This window comes from Mirounga angustirostris, unplaced genomic scaffold, assembly GCF_029215605.1.
Source record: "Mirounga angustirostris isolate CCGP_5_RB_7025 unplaced genomic scaffold, mMirAng1.0.hap1 SCAF_14, whole genome shotgun sequence".
Classification (NCBI taxonomy): Eukaryota; Metazoa; Chordata; class Mammalia; order Carnivora; family Phocidae; genus Mirounga; species Mirounga angustirostris.
This window is the reverse complement of record NW_026991722.1, coordinates 59,031,393-59,045,164: the sequence shown is the minus strand read 5'-3', so window position 1 is coordinate 59,045,164 and position 13,772 is coordinate 59,031,393. Positions and strand designations below refer to the sequence as shown.

The 13,772-nt window shown below is 43.6% G+C and overlaps 1 long non-coding RNA gene across 3 annotated transcripts in view; it reads right to left on the bottom strand.

Moving 5' to 3' along the window:
* The window catches only part of LOC129046167 (uncharacterized), a 140,645-nt gene that overhangs the window by 14,192 nt on the left and 112,681 nt on the right, over positions 1–13,772 (bottom strand). Inside the window, exon 4 of one of the 3 annotated variants that reach the window (XR_010407327.1) lies at positions 6,494–6,785. The exons of the other annotated variants lie outside the window; for them this stretch is intronic. This is a non-coding gene — a long non-coding RNA (uncharacterized LOC129046167). Of the gene's footprint in view, positions 1–6,493; positions 6,786–13,772 lie in introns of those variants that run through there. 3 annotated transcript variants of the gene reach the window in all.

Here is a 13,772-nt window from a genome sequence, read left to right as displayed (position 1 = left end):
TTCTGATTCCTCAGTGGAAGTCTCCCCTTCCCATTCAATGGCCCAACACAACAAAAGCTTATTTCTCACTGATGCAGAGTCCTCTGCAGGTCTAGGTGACTCTCCATGACAGCTGTCCCCTTATGTTAGCTCAATGATCCAATCTTAGAGCATTCCATATCTTCTTGGCTCCCACCATTCCAATGGCAGGGGAAGAGAAAGGAGCACACATGAGCACCAGCAATGAAATGCTCTTTCTTTAACCTGAAGAAGTCACATGGCCATGCACACTTCAAGGGGGTAGAAAAATGGCTCCCCTACGAACTGGGAACTCAGGAGCCAAAAAGTAGCTCTCCAGTCTAGGATGAGCCAATGTTAATGCCTACTTTAATCAGCCTCAGCATTCTGAAAGTTCTCTGCTTCTGAATTATTCCCACCACCCCCACAAAGTAAAATAAAATAAAAACTTAAAAACTCACTAATCCCTATCATGTCATAAACCTGAAATTGACTTTTGATTTCTCCCTCCCTCCCTCTTGGTCTCCGTCTCTCTCCCTCCTACTCATCTTATTCACAAAAACACATCACCCCTTTCTCATAAATGTCTCTTGAATTTGCCCCTTTCCCCTAATGCAACTGCTTTGGTCAAGTCAACCTGCTTTCTCTCCTAGACTCGTTGTTCCTCCTGCTTCCAGCCTCATCTCTTTCATTTTTGACACCAACTCCAAATCAGAATCTTGAGCATGTTGCATCTCCTCTTAATGCCCTCGGTGACTTTCCACTGCCTCAATACAAAGTCAACCTCCACATGGCGTAAAGATGTTCCATGAGCTGGCTCTTCTCTTTCCCTAACCTCATCATCACCTCTCCCACCCACTCCATGCATTGGCCATAACAAACGATTGTTCCCCAAGCCCCAATGCACTGGAAAATACTTCCCATGGTTTTCACTACTTTTCTCTCAGCCTCCCTGCCCAGTCAACACCTGCTCATTGTGTAAGCACCATCTCCGTGTCCCTTCAGTGAAGCCAGCTCTACCCCTTCCCCCCCCAATCTCCTGTGTTATTCAAAGGCCTGAGTCTGATTCATTTCTGAAACCCCACGGTCTAGCAGAGTGTCTGACAGAGTAAGTATTTTTAAATGTTTATTGGCTGATTAATAAGTGAATAAGCTCTTCTACTTGTCATTCAGAGGTTATGTCCCCAAGAACCTGGGTCCCTATTTGCTGTTAATAAAAATAATAATAATAGAGTTACTTAACATTTATATGGTGCTTACAGTATTGTCAAGTACTATTCTAAGTGTTTTACATGTATGAACTCACATAATCCTCCTAACAGCCCTGGGGAGGGAAGCATTATTTATTACTCTTATTTTCCTAATGAGGAACCTAGAGCACTGATTTGGTAAAGTGCCAGGTTACACCGCTAGTAAGTGGCAGAGCTGAGACGTGGACTCTCCCTAGGGAGAGCCAAAGGCTGCATCCTAATGGCCCCTCAGGGTCCACACATAGACCTTATGGTGGAGACACTCCATACCCCACATTTGCCCAACATGTAGTGAACCTGTCTCCTGGAAGCAAGGGAGGGTGATCCCCTCCCCAGTTCATGCATCGTTCCCTCCAAATCCAGAAGGGACAACAGTGGTGTGTTTGGCTGATTGCCATAAAGGTCTGATTTTACCCTATCGATTCTCAGATCGACTAAAGGATGTGCTAAGGAGATATTAAAAGTTCACAAGAAAAAAATTCAATCCTCATCTAGTAATAATAATAAACACATAAGTGACAAGTATAAAGCAGAAAGTTCTTCTAAGGACATACATGTATTAATTCATTTAATCCTCTTAATAACCACTATGCAGTGGATACCATCACCAGCTCCCTTTTATCAGAAAGGGAAATAACTCAATCTGACCATTGATGACCTTGCCCAAGATCATCTGACACCTAAGTGGTGGGGCAGGGATTCCTACCCAGACATCTGGTGGCAGAGGGTGTCGGCAGCACTTGGCCTCTCCAGGACACGGGCCTGCATCATTGCTAATCCAGGAAGGCAGAACTGGCTTAGCTCACCTTCTGTGCCTTCCTGCTTTCATCCTCTTTCCCCCGGATGCTCAGACCTGTGCTTGTCTCATGCCTTTTCCCATCAGCACCGCCCTGGCTTCTCTACATGTATGCCTCCACTGTGATCTGTTCTCTTTTTTTATGAGGAAACCAAGTTTGCATTTTCCTTCCATTTGCACTGACCCATTAAGAGAGTCTTTCCAGGAATTTCCTGTCCAGCTGGCTAATTATCTTCTGTAAAGTCTTCAGAAATGAAGGCTGAAGATGGGGAGTTGCCCCAGCCTCGTGTCCAAGGAGCTGTGAGTCACCACTAGTCCATATATGTCAAACTGATGTGATTTGTAAGGATCTGTCAAAACGCGTATGTGCAGTTTTCATTAACTTGTTCCCTAGAAGGAAAATGAGAGTGAAGTCCTTTGCTGGGTACGTCCTCTGCAGGATAGAACTTCCAGCTTGTCTTTAACTGGGAAGAGCAGCATTTGGAAGCAGTCCACTGCCACATTTTATTAGAACATTCAGATCACCCCATGAAAGACCCTGGAGACACAGAGAGCAGACAAAAGTTATCAGTGCCGTTGACACTGATTCTGGGCCATCTGTCATCCTTAATTTGTCATCCTGGCCCTTCAATAGCTGATGACTAGACAGACTTCAAATGAGCTTTAACTTTGTTTTCTATTACTTATGGGGGATACAAATCTTAATCATATTCGTCTATTATTATCTCAGAACCCCAGAGAGATAAGAAACCAAACTCATGTCGAATAACCCTGAAGTTTCATGATGTTTTATGAAATATGAAGGACAGCGGTTAAGACAGATTTTTCTCTGATGGGGCAGGTGACAATCACGTGATTCTGAGACCTCCCCAATCCCCCCTAGGTTGAGTGGGAAATAGTATATGGAAATCACAGATGGAATATGGAAATAATCGCTGTGATTATACTTTAACTCAACAGTAGCTCTGATTTCTTATTCCTTCTAAATGACAATGTCACATCTGGTCATAAATTAGAAATAATATGAATGTGTAACTAATTCCTCTCATGGTGGTCACAAAGGAATATAGGAGATGGGGTGAATTTCCATAAAGCATCTCCCCTGTCCAAAGATGTGACAATTTTCATTTTATGAATTGTTTCAGGGATAATGGAAGGGAAAGGGGCCCAGGAAAAGTGAGCTGTCCCTTTCACTGGGTGAAGTCTCTGGAGAAAGTGTCTCTTCTCAGGGGTTTGGAGACAGAGCTTCACCTCAGGAGTCCCTGCGTCCTTGACCTTGCCTGTGTATCATTCATCCTTGTTGAATCATGCAGGCTCGTGTTTAAGAGCACACTGGTAGGCTTTGGGTGAACACGTTTGTAATATTTACATTTAGCTCACAACAGGCATAGTTAGTTAACCCAACTCTGGATTCAGAGCCATGCAAAAAGTTCTTATGCAAAACACACCAGATGTATCTTTTACCATATATGGTTTTGAAGGCACTCTTCATTTCATTCCAACAATTATAGGAAGATGGTTGGGGACCACCAATAGGCTAAATGTTATAGTATAATATTTACATCTCTACGTTAGGGTATCTCAACTTTATGCACATTTTTTAAAAGACGTATTTTTCTCTCTCTTGAACTTTGAGTTTAGGGTTGTTGTATTCTCTCTTCATTCTTATAAGTAGTCCTCCGATTTTCATTGTTCAAGATCTGAAGTTACCTATTATTTCTTGAACTTGGCAAAAGAAATCTCTCATAGGTTACAGCCAAATTGCAAACAGTATTATCATTATCTGGGTGAGTGGAGCCGAAACTCCCGGGATTATGAAGTTTATTCGTTGGAAAATATTTGGTCAAATGTGACTGTGGCTACTCCTCTGTTCTATATCACTTCAGAAAGGTCGACAAAGAGAAACTCAACCCTCTGACATTTTATTCCATCCAAGAGATACCTTCATTTCCTATGAACGCTATTCTCTCCATTTGGGGGAATAGTATAACATGGAAGAGAAAGGTACAGACACCTGGACTAAATCTTGGCATTGTGTGACCTTGTCAGAAGTTGGCCTTTCTAAGTCTTAGTTTGTTCATTGGCAATAATATCACCTGACCCACAAAGTTATTGTCAGGATTAAATGGGATAATAGGAAGAGTTTACTCAGTAGGGAGCCTGAAACATGTACGTGTTACTGAACACTAGAGTAGTAGTATCCGTTTTAATGTTCTGAGATAGATTATTTAGCTATTGGTCTTTTGGTCTCCAGACATTGAGTGTCATGATGTCCCAGTCCCAGTCACACACACACACACACACACACACACACACACACACACACACCCTTCCCAGTGCTACTGCTGCCGTCTGCCATCGGTATCTCTTCTTCATGGTAAATTCTTAAATTCTATGGTCCCCCGACCTGGTGCTGTGTGCTCTCTTTTAAGCTTCCAGGCAAGGATATAATAGTTTGTAGTTTCTAAAATGATTCTTACTTCAAGTGACAAGGTCTGTATCAGAACATGCTGACACCACATTGAGATCCCTTTTGGTGAAATGTCTCCAGTGATACTCAGATGCCCCTGTTCAGAAAGAGCCCATCAAAAGCAAATGAAAGCAGATTCCTCCTCCAAAGGGAGTCCAGGCAACAGATGGGGGGATGGTGAGTAGCACCATCTGATAATAGAGAGACAAGAGGACAGATCTAGTCTGATGAGCAGCAAGCCTGCATTTTCAAACTCAGGTCAACAGCTCAACATCGATTTATGTCATGTTGGACTGCACCCTTTAATGCAGCATATGGCCACTAGAAAGTGTTCTTTTCTCTCCCTAACTTTCTCTTGTAGGCATAAATTCCCCTTTTATGCAGACCAGCTCTAGAGTCACTATTGGGTCCACCCAGAGTCAAAACAATCAAGCCTTTTGTCTGAAACAAACAAACAAAAAATCCATCCCAATCTATTGTGTGAAAATTGGATGGACCCCAAATTGTTTTTTTAATTGAATTTTGTACTTTGTGATCAGTTTGTTTATACTTCTGCATCTTTCCTAAATGGTTTGGAGGGCCATTTGTTAGTATTTAAAACAATAGTACCAACATTGAATTTTAAAAATAAAAATGGGGGCGCCTGGGTGGCTCAGTCGTTAAGCGTCTGCCTTCCGCTCAGGTCATGATCCCAGGGTCCTAGGATCGAGCCCCGCATCGGGCTCCCTGCTCCGTGGGAAGCCTGCTTCTCCCTCTCCCTCTCCCCCTGCTTGTGATCCTGCTCTCACTGTGTCTCTCTCTGTCAAATAAAAATATATATATATTAAAAAAAATAAAATTAAAATAAAAATGAAGGAAATAAATACTATTAAAACCAAAGCCTGCACTGGAATTAGCCCACTAGAAAGTCCTACAGAATTGCCTCAGATATCTCAAAATTTGGCTCTGCTCTGCTTATGGCCAAGGCAAAGCTTATGCCAAACAGTAGATGGACTCCTATAGACCGTCTGCAGATTTCGATTATATTCATGTCAAAAATGACCAGTGTTGGGGCGCCTGGGTGGCTCAGTCTTTAAGCTTCTGCTTTCGGCTCAGGTCGTGATCCCAGGGTGCTGGGATCGAGCCCCGCATCGGGCTCCCTGCTCGGCGGGAAGCCTGCTTCTCCCTCTCCCACTCCCCCTGCTTGTGTTCCCTCTCTTGCTGTGTCTCTCTCTGTCAAATAAATAAATAAAAATCTTAAAAAAAAAAAAAAAAAGACCAGTGCTGATTGGTGAATGTGTTGTTCTGGAGAAGCAGCCCTGTCTAGGGACCCCTAAATATCCTTTAATAATATCCACGCCCCAGAGGGAATGAAAGGGCCAGAGGGTGGCGTGGCCCCTGCCAAGTAGCAGGAGAATCTGGTCAAGCTTACAGGAAAGGGTAAGACCCTGCCTGGAACCAGCAGGCAGCAGGTGACCTCACCCAGTGTGGCTCCCGCCTTTCAACTTTCTCATTAAAGAAACCATTTTTCATCCTGACAACCAGGAGGCCTTCTTTCGGGGTGGGCGGGGCCTGTGGGCGGGGCCGAGGCGGGTGGGCGGGGCGAACGCTCAAGCCGGGGCGGCACTCGGGTGCCGGAGCGGCACTCGGGTCCCGCGCCACCCCGCGGGGCAGGTGTGCTGGCCTCACCCCTGTGCTCCTGCGCGGAGCCGGGGCCATTTGGAATTGGCCAGGAGGAGCGGCTGTCACTGAGGGGACGCGTGGGGTGGGGGGGGCGGCGCTAGGATGGCAGGTGCACCCCAGACAGCGCTTCACCCCGCAGTAAATTCCATAATTACAGGTCACCGAGTGGGCGCCCCTTTGAAGTGAGGGACTTTCTTGTTGTTCCTGCGGCGGATACAATTTGGCTGAGATATCAAATGCAGATAGTAAAAATTTAATTAACAAATCAAAGCCTTTATCTGGAGTTTTTAGAACTGTGGCCAACAGTTTTCTTCGATCTCAAGAGCTCCAGTCAAAGCCAGAGAAGAAAGCAACGCCTTTGTAGTGCAGAAAACGTACAACTTTTCCTGACGATTGCTCTCACAGATAAGGCTTCTCTTAACTGCCTGCTCCTTTGGGAAGAGGCTTTGAGGCCCCTCAGCAAAAGGCTGCATTTTTGAGAGCCCTTTGACGCTTTGCTCTGGTTAACCCTTTATCTTCAGAGCCCAGGATGATTCTCCCAGCAGGCCAGGCTGCGATCGATGGTCGGTCTCCCGTGTGCGGTTATGTGGACAGGCAACACGCCCGGGACCTAAAAACGTAATCAACCCACGCCTTCTGATTAGGAGCCTATTGTGGACTCAGTCTTAGAAGTAGAGATAAAGTAATATTAATTACTTACAGACAACAATTGACTTTCACATCAGCCTTGCCACAAATTCGCAAGGGACCGCCAGCCCTGCCATCTACTGCAGCTACAGATGGAGAAACTGAGACTCAGAGAAGTGAAGACTGTGTTCTGCCTCCTAGTCCAGGTAGAACTCTTATGAATAAAACAGGAGTAAATGATGCAAGGCAATGTGTCATTAACATGTAATTAAAACATCAGAATCCAAATTTGGGTATATGTGCTCTATACATACCTATCTATATAAAGTAAAATTATCAAGGTGTAATCTCTGAATATGATTAAAGGTGATTTTTATTTCCATTTTTTGTATGCTTTGCTCTAGCTTTCAGGTTTTCTAAATTAACATGGGTTAAATTTATAATAACAAATTACCACAACAGTTAATTGAGCTCTTGAATGCAGAGACGAAATGGCCCAGTGGCTGGCTACCAATGCTGAGAGCATGTGGTTTTGGATTAATTGAACTAGACAGGGTTGAACTGGATGGAATGGAGGAGTAGAGTGCACTCAAGATGACACCCATAGGATATGAAGTGGGTCTAAGAGAGTGCTACAAAGGAGAAGCTGAGACCTATCTGTAGGAAACAGCTATAAAGACACAAAAGTGAGACCAGACTTGACCAGAGGAAATTTAGGAAGTTCCCCCTCATATCACTCCCTTTTCCAGTAACCAGAGAACGAACATAATCTGGAGGATTCTAACTACACTTAACCCTTGAACCATCTAGGAGTTAGGGGCACAAACCCCCTCGCAATCAAAAATCTTCATCTAAATTTTGACTCCCCCAAAACTAAACCACTAATAGCCTACTGTTGACCAGAAGCCTTACTAAGAACATAAACAGCCAATTAACAGATATTTTATGTCTTATATGTATTATAGACTGTATTCTTACAGCAAAGTAATAAGCTAGAGAAAAGAAAATGTTATAAGTAAGAGAAATACTTTTATAGCACTTTATTGAAATAAATATTTATTGAAAAAAATCCATGTATAAGTGGACCTGTGCAATCCACACCCATGTTGTTCAAGGTCAAATATATTCTCCTATTCTCCTCCAGTCCAGTGATTTGGAGAAGAGTGGAAGTGATAAGGATGCATGAAGAGAGGAGAGAGGAGAAGGCCCCTGAGACCTGAAGCATAGGAGCAGAGCAAATCTACTCATCTGATTTGATAGCAAGTGTATCTCACTGGCTATGTCTAAATGAGGCTAAAACTGGGATGGGTTTAGTCCATTACATGGCACTAATATATCTGGGTGTGGGCAGTGGGGATGCATAGATTGTGAAGGGATGAGTCAAAGTTAAAATGGCCAATTCAGAAGCAGCATAACTTAGTGACTTTTATTATTATAGGGAAGCAGACAAAGCTCCTCACCACTATGTTCCAAGTCTGGGAACATGTCAGCATGCCAAGCCATCTTATCCCTTGAAAGGAAGTGCCTGACTAGACTGAGACCACCATGCCCAAGGCTGCCAGAGGCAAAGTTTGGAATCCCCTCCCAACTCCATGCTGCAACCCCAAACCCTTGTCCACCATCATGCCCCCAGGAGATTTCCATACCAACCACTAGAATGTTCTATTTCTGAGCATACATAAGATCTAAGATGCCTTTAACAATTAAAGCTATTTATAACCATCATGATTTCTCTTTTAAATGACCATCTTGTTGGAAAGACAAAAGAACATGCCGTGATGCTCTCAAGATGGGTACAAGTCATCAGAAAAACTGTAAGAAGGTGCCATGATGGTTAAAGCATCACATAGTTTTAAAACATATGTCCTCACCCCATAGTAAAAAGAGAAGGACTTTTTTTAAGGGCTTCAAAAAACAATAGCATCATGAGTCTTAATTTATTTTTACAATTTGCTGGGTCTGCAATGTATTAAAATGAGAAGCTCCTCTTGGCCGGTCTGTTTTTCATAAGCATGCCTTGCTAATTCATTTGCACTTGCTTTATGACTGTGAGGGTTGCAGAGAAAGATCAGGTCTACGGAGGTCTTTTCAAAACTCAGCTAAACACATGCTCAATTAGGCACTTGATGAATAGGATCTTGTCAAAGGGAAGCTGGCATTTAGACTACAAACCCTGAAGGGAGATACCCAAAATGTCATGTATGCCTATTAATTTGTTAATGCAATTAATTAATTATTAACTAGAATTACTATTTAGGGGGCACTTACTGTGTGCCCAGCACTGCAAGCTACTGTTTAATCCTCACAGCATCCCGCTGAGAAGTAGGGGCCATTATGTTCACTTTTTTAAGGCACAATAATTAACACAAATAGGATTTGACTCCAGGTCTACCAAAGCCTCTGTTCTGAACCAATCCCATATTGCTACCATCCTACCGAGAAATCTGTTGCCTGCTATGAATTTATGGACTGTTTGTGAGGTAAGCTCTACATATAAACTGTCAGCTCCCTGCAATGGGATGGAAAATGAGCACTGTAGCACTCAAGAAGGAGTGTGAGCCTGTCCACTTGAGTTACCAAGAGAGTTTCCAAAGACAGAACTGGCCTTCCAGTGATGATATCAGGAGAGAAGACTTGAAGGCAGCCCAGGCTAATGTTTCCACAAGTTCTGAGTAGGTTAGAAGATGAGAGGAGCTAGTCTTAAAACACCTTTACATGTTCTTGGCAAAACTTAAGGGGGAAAGAATCATTTGCATGGTGGCAATATTATCTGAGTTTAGGTCTGTGACAATATAAGCCCATCGTGAAGCTCACAACACCACACCAACGACAGCAGCTCCCATTGATTGAGCATTTACTCTGTTCCAGACACTGTTGTCTTTTGCAGGTGTTATCTCATTAGACCTTCCAGGAATGCTAAATTCCTATCATATCCCCATTTAACAAATGAGGAAACTGAGACTTATGGAGGTAGGTAAGTTGCTCATGTTCATATAGCCACTACATGGCAGAACTGGAGTAGACCTGGGTCTCCCTGACGACAGAATGTGCACTTCAGCACCCGACCATCCTGCCTCCCCAGTGCAGTAACAGGTGGAGGACATGGGTCAGGATTCAAATGGACTCTGGAAGGAGATTCTTGGGAGATGCATTGTGGAAGCAGAGCAGCTTTTGCTGGGGATCAGAGGTGACTCTCCGAGGGTTGGAGAGACAATGAAATGAAACAGGATATCACTCAGAGATCAAGAGTCATCATTTCTCTTTTTTCCTCTAAGAGAAGTCAATCTGGCAAATAATGCAAGTCAGAGGACATGGTTAACAGTACATGTATGTGGCCCAGATGATCACAGTGATGCACACATCAGGAATCTGAATATTTGTCCTCCAAGGAGGCCCAGACCCTCCACCTGAAAGACATGAGCACCCACAGAATGGGATCTGGTGGCCTGGGGAGTTTGGGATTCCAAGTGAAAATACGGATTTGATGTTTGTTAGCTGTCATTTGCCCTCTGAGAAGTGTATATATATATTCTTCTCAGAATATATATATACACCCACAGGGGCCTGGCCAATAGTTAGCTGTTCCCAAAGTCGACGCACTCAGTAGTAGAAAACTGATGGGAGAATGTCACATTAGTCTACAAGTGGCTTTGAGTTTGATCAGCACTGAAAGGCTGTGCCAGCTGCAGAGGCTCCAGCACCTGCTGGCCAGATAGCCACCCCACAGAGTAGCATTTCTCATCCTGTGCTGTAACTTCAGGAAGGGGTCAGGCCACATGGCACAGAGCTACCCAGAGGCCTCCTCCCCTCCCGTTCCTTCTCCTGCTTCCTCCAGGTCTAGTCCCCCCTCCCTCCTCGAGAGTCTGCCCCTCCTACCTCCAACCCTACAGACACAGCATCAGAAGCAATGCAAAAATCATGGCCTCGGGGAGGAGATTGCAATCGAGAGTCAGGGGTCCAGTGCTCGAGTCTGGGCTCAGCCCTGGCCCGGCAAGGTGATCTTGGGCATATCGCATATAAGAAACCTGCTTGAATGATGCTGCGAGCTACCGGAATAATGAGAATTTGCACATCCAGAGAAGAGGGAGGCCAGCAGAGAGAAGCCCGAGATTTGGGGGCCCTTTATCCCATGGGATAGATGCCAATTCCAAAAGCAAAGGCAGTGGCTGAGAAGCTGAGCAGAGCTTTTTGCAAACTGACCGTGCAGAACCTAGAGTTTACACTCAGCAAAGAGAACAGGCCCTGGTAGCAACTCAGGTTCTCCTTTTGAGTCCTACAAAGTGACACCTGAGGAACAAGAGGGAACCAGAAATGGACCAACCTCACAAGGACTGCCGCCCAGCTGGGCCCCTGAATCACCTCAGTCCTAACATGGATCAAGGTGCTCAGCAGTTTCTCCCGAAGGAAAAGTAAATCCTGCAGGCAGAAAGAAAGAGTTCCAGGTGGGAACCCAGAGATGCAGGAAGACACAAGGAGCAATGAGCATGTGGGCCACCAGAAATGAATTCTAACTGTATAATACAATAATCCTGCCCTGAAGGGTTTAAATATATGTAAAATTAAAGCACACACAACACTAGCATAAGAGGAGAGAGATGGGTAAACAGATGCGGCACAAGTGTCTGATATTAAGCTTGTTCATTGTGATAGAAGTACCTGACATTAGGCTTTTGACTGCCTGGGCATCCATTGCAAAACCATCCATGTGGAGTAAACATACTGCCCACTGCATGACCCAGCTGCTAACAAACCAACTAGGTATGGAACCAGGATGCCCCCACCCATGAAGTTCTTTTAGAAAACTCTGCGTAACCTAGATCACCAGCCACTTGAGTGACCCTGCTTTTCCCTTTCCACAGCCTAACTCCCACTCTTATTTTTTACATTTGCTGATCAAGAGTGAACCTGCAAAACTCTGAACACCCCAACCTTGATCCAAATAAAGGCAGAGCTCTGGGTCTGCTCTCTCTTTCTCTCTCCCCACCTGTGACTTCGCTGTGACCCAGGGCATGTCACGCATCCTCCAGGACTTGTGAGTAATAAACTTCAATGTCTCAAAGTTTCCTGATGGTCATTGCTGGGGTGCATCTTGGAATCATAAGAACGACAGGGCCAGTCTAGCCATAACATTGGTTCCTGCTGGGGAAATGTCTGTGAGGACTCACCACAAGACTAAAGACTTACTGGCCCAGATGAGCACCTCAGGCATTCCTAACCAAGAGCATCACTATCAATAGACTGAGACCCACATGACAATGGAGTTAAAGTGTCCTAAGTTCCCTTCCTTCAGAAAGTGGTAAAAGCATTTATATTAGACCTTAGTGAGTCAAGGAAGGATATTATAATTTCTATGATAACCACTAAAAGAACACTAAAACAATATGTAATTAACTAATAGGACAGAGGGATGAATTTCAAAAAATTATATGAACCTAAAGAAAAGCAACAAAAGAAAGAAAAAGGAACATAAACAGGAAGACAATTAGAAAACAAATAGTAAGAGGGTAGATTTCAACCCAATTATATCAGTAATAACACTAAATATAAATGTACATTTCAATTAAAAGACAAAGATTTGGGCACCTGGGTGGCTCAGTCAGTTAGGTGTCTGCCTTGGGCTCAGGTCATGATCCCAGGGTCCTGGGATTGAGCCCCATGTCAGAATCTCTGCTCAGCAGGGAGCCTGCTTCTCCCTCTCCCTTTGCTGATGCCCCCCACCTCCCAGCCTGTGCTGATCCTCTCTCCCTCTGTCTCTGTCAAATAAATAAATAAAATCTTTGAAAGAAAAAAAAGACAAAGATTATCAGGCTGGAATGGGGGAAATAAACTGATGCTTACAAGAGCCATGACTTAAATATAAGAGTAAAGAAAGATTGAAAGAATGGGAAAGACACAGCATGCAAACAATAACTAAAGGAAAACTTGTGTATCTGTCCTAATATTATTCACTTTAAGGCAAGATACATTCCCAGAGATAAGGAAGAATTTCATAATAATTTGTCTAATGGAAAACAATCATTTTACCCATGCTTCAGTAAGGAAGGAGTCAAGCCATAGAGTGGGAGAACCTATTTTTCATACATCTATCTGACAAAGGACTCTCAAATTTGGAATATAGAAAGAACTTCTACAAGTAAATAGAAAAAAGGAAGACAGTACAATTTTTTAATGGGCAAAATCTTAAACAGGCACTCCACCAGAAAAAAGATACCCAAATGGTCAATAGACCTATAAAAGGTACTGAATTTTATTAGTTATCAGGGAGGTGCTAAGTACATACCCCACTTAATGGCTAAAATTAAAAAGACAAACAATGCCAAGTGTTGACAAGGATAGGAGCAAACGGAACTCTCATAGCCTGCTGAGTGAGTGTGTATGTTGGCACAAACCCTTAAAAGCTATGTGATAGTATGCACCAGAGTTGAACATATGTGTACCCTATGACCAAGCAATTGCACTCATAGGTATGTAGGTGACAGAAATAGGTATGTATGTCCACCACAGACATGTTCCAGGCAACTTGATTCATAATACTCTAAAATGCCCATTAACTGTAGAATGGATTAATATGGTGTCTATAGTATATCCAGACAATGAAATTCTGCTCATAAATGGAATGAAAGAGGGTGAACTTCTACACCACACAGCAAACTTGATGCACCTGAGAGCAACATTGATTAATCAAAAAAGCATGATATGAGAGGAGGACAGTGGTCCCCTTGGAGGAAGGCAGTAGTGACTAAAAAGCGGTTTCTGGGAGGTTCTGTTCCTTGATCTGGGAACTTACAGCTAAGTTCAGTTGTAAAAAGTCCTTGGACTATACACTTGACAGCCATGTACTTTCCCGCGTAGAGGTCATTCTTCAACCTAAACAAAAAGTTTATTTTCAGTAAGTCTACCATTTCCTGTAAGAGGAAGCATCTCTGAAAGTTTGTGTCTTTGGCAGAATTTGTGATCAACAGGATAGCTG